The following is a 3,756-nucleotide window of genomic DNA, read 5'->3' as shown; positions in this document are numbered from 1 at the left end:
GTCCTCGGTTGGGAATGAAATAGTCCCAGGAGGCTCTTTACCTGGGATGAGAGTCAGAGCAGCAGGGAGATGGGAAGTCAGAGTTTGGTCACCTTGGGTTTCTATCTCAGCCAGGGAAGTATCACCATGGATTCTGGATTCACACCCCTCGGGTTCAAATCCAAAGCTGTGCTCCGGCACTTATTAAACTGGGTAACCACCGGCAGGTTGCCCATCTTTGGGCTGCAGTTTTCCCATCTGTAAAATGGGCTACTAATAGAGCTTACTGGTAGGGTTGTTGTGAAAGTTGAGTTAAGAATACAGAGTACCTACTAAAAAGAACATAGTCTCATGGTAAGTGCTTCATCAATCTGGTGCCACATTGTTACTATTGTCATCGTCGTCATTGTCTCTCCTTGGTTGCAGCATCGGCCGGATATCAGCTGCCTCAAAAGATCAGTGGTCCATGGCGGATACACAATAAATGCTGACTCCCTGCCGTTCCCTTCTTCTGCAAATGATAGACCGGAAGGCTGGTGCAGTCTTGCACAGCTACAGATATATGTGGCTTTGGTAGCTCGAGCAGTGGCATGAGCTCAGCGCAGCTGCCTCCCATGCGCCAGGCCACGGGGATGTTGGGTGTATACAGTTCTGGGAGGTAGATTGAATGTCACTCATTGAGAATGGTACCCATGCCTTATGATGGAGCTCTCTGACCAAGCAAGCCAAGCCAGGCCACCCAACTGTAAGAGTCCTTTTGTAAAAGCACATTCCAGCTCTAGCAGGAGTGACCTCCTCTTCTCTTAAGATCTTTGAGATAGAAACACTGACAACGTCAGTGTCTTCAGCAGCTAAGCCCAGGTTTAACCCCAACCTACTCCTGTAAGTCGGTAGTGAGCTGCCCATATTCCCTTTGTTCATCTACTATTGATCTAAACTAATCAGTTAATTAGCCCAGACAGGAAGTCTTCTGCGGTGTTAAATAGCTCTCAGTATCTGCTGGCGATGTTTGAGTTGCCTTATTGGCTGTGACCTGAAGTTCATTACTTCTACAAAGAGATGTTCCGTGCAGGGTCTGGAGGACAAGCTGGAATCTGCACTGACATCAAATTCTGTTTGTTTATAGGAAAAACAAAATCGTCCCTTTAGATCAGTGGCTTTCAAAGAGCGGGCCCTGAGCCACCAGCATCAGCAGCATCTGGGAATGTGTCAGGCCCCACTCTAGACCCACTGAATCAGACACTCTGCAGGCAAGGCCTTGCCATCAGTTCCTGAAGCCCTCCCAGTGACACTCACGGAGGCGAAAGCTTGAAAATCAGCGCTTTCTACTGTCTCTTCAGATTACAGACTCGTTTCGTCTTCTGGCAGAGAGAAGGGAAAACGGAAAGGATGGAAAAGAGAAAGAGAGAGGAGGGGCAGGAGAAGAAATCAGAAAGATGGGCAAACGAGACCTGAGCAATATGGACGGGAAGTCCGTTTACCAAAGTTTGACCTTGAGTAGCAGCGGGCGGCTCATTTAAGACCTGGGACTATTATTCCTGAGCCGTAGAGACAGCATGTGAGAGGAAGATAGTCATCCCCGACCACAGTGAGTGGACAGGGCACAGAGAGTGACCAAAATGCTGCTCTATTGTCAACCGTGTGTGAGAGGACAGTGGGCTGTTTGCAGCGTGAGTAAAGAGCGGGGGAAAGCCCCAGTGGTTCTCAGGGGGGACTCACACAGGATACTTAGTAAATGCTCTTTGACTTGATGGAGACCGAACCTTCGAGGCCTAGACTGAGTTTCCCCAGCTCGTCTGGATCTGGAGAAAGTAGGTGGGTTCACTGGGCCTGGTCTGCAGGGGAAGGCAGGGGGTGGCCATTGGGCTTCTGCTGTGCCCCCTCCCCCTGCCTTCTGCGACCCAGCTCGACTCAGGGGAAAGAGCCTCAGGCTTCATTCAGTACAGGGACCCCCACTCTTACTAGTGTGTGACCTTAACAAGTCACATACTAACTTCAGGCTCCTCCTCTACAGGAGGAGGAGAAGGGTCGCTGTGGGATGTTTGTGCTCAGCACTGTAGCAGGGATACCTACCTACATACGCAGTACCTGGCACACACAGCTATTGAGTAAGTATTTATTACGTAAAAGAAAAAGAAAAGGAGGAAAGAAGGAGAATCGGTTGCTTTTTGTAAGACTTGTATGAAATACTGCTTTGAAAATGCTTGGTGTAATTCTTGATACAACGATGCGCTGGAAGTGGTATCTATCATGATGAGGATAAGCAGAAAGAAAGAAAGCCTTCTAGGTGCCTAGAATTGAGTCTGTACTCTTGCTGAGAATGTAGCCCTGCTCCTCCCACTCCTCTTTCTCTGCAGTCCATTCTCCAGCTTTAACTTTGGGGCCCCCTCACTCTTGGAATTGAGTTCACGGCCTTCAAGTTCAATGCGTAGTAGGTGTTCAAATGATCACAGAACTGAAATGGACTGCAAGTTCACTTGAGGTTCTTGGTGGTGGTTGTTCCAAGTGAGACTGACATATTTTCAGTCTCTATAACTAATGAATTACATGTTATTCTACCTTGTCTTATTTCTAAAATAGGTACTCATTAACCATTTGGCTAATACATTTGCCTCACAGTCATAGTAAGCATTTTTACTAACATCCTTCCCATATGTGAAAAGTTATAGAAATGCCATTAGTTGCTTTCATTTATATAATTAAAAGGATGTTCTCATCTTGAAATTTTTGAATATTCCCTGCCTTCCCTTAACTACCCCCTCCCGCTTCCCCTTTGAACATCAGTACAAAGGACCAACCTGTCAAACCCAATACAGGAAAGAAATTGGAAGTGGTATTTATTACATTTGCTGAAAGTCCTTGGTTTTCAGTTTTTCTCCAAAGAGCATACATAGGTTTTGGGAATCAGGCCTGAGTGGATCCCAAATCCACCTACTATTAACTTTGTGACCTTGAGCAAGTTCTCTAACCCCTCTGAGCCTAAATTTGCATCTGTATTCTATATAGATTTTATGTGGATTAAATAAATAACATTTGCAAATGTATCTACAATCAATACACACCAAAAGTTAGTTTCCTTCTTTCACCAGCAAGTCGTGCGAGTATACTCAACAAATATTGACCACTGGCAAAGTAGGTCATTGCCCAGACCTCAGTTTCAAGCTAGGTCACAGAGAAGGGTGCATGGGAGAAGTTTATGTTCCATGAGACATGCAGCTCCTTCTCACCATCTGAAAGAATTGCTCGGGTCTGAGAAGTATTATTCTGTAATCTGGGATCAGCTGTGGCAAAGACACTCAATGGGGAAAGGTCCTTTCAGGCTCCTTGCCAAAAATAGAGTATTGTTCTCTTCTGCATTTTGCATTCTGATGGCAGGTGGACAGTGAAGATAAGAAATGGGCTTAGCGTTTGAAAAGTGAGTAGTCAGAGCTCATCAGAAGACACGGCTTCCTTTGATGCTGTTAACATAGCCACCGCTGTGCTGTTTTGTGTGACAAGCACAGCATTGACAATGGAACCCCCCCACACACACACATACAGTTACCCACTGTTTACCATAAAATTAGCAGCTCTCCAGCTCTTGAGCAAAACAGCAACAACCTCGTGGGTATTTGTGCCCAAGGAGAAATCGCAAATAAGGAATCACTCCTGGGGACACTTTCTGGCCTCAGCATGGTTTTCCATCGCCTTTTGTAGGGTCTCTATGCAGACCAGACCTGCCTTAGCAAATGGAGTAATAGCTGGTTTTCCCCTATTAGTATCTGTAGGCTTTGTAAG

This window comes from Bos javanicus, chromosome 22, assembly GCF_032452875.1.
Source record: "Bos javanicus breed banteng chromosome 22, ARS-OSU_banteng_1.0, whole genome shotgun sequence".
In the NCBI taxonomy this organism is placed as follows: domain Eukaryota; kingdom Metazoa; phylum Chordata; class Mammalia; order Artiodactyla; family Bovidae; genus Bos; species Bos javanicus.
The sequence above is the reverse complement of the archived record's forward strand: the minus strand, read 5'-3'. Positions refer to the sequence as shown.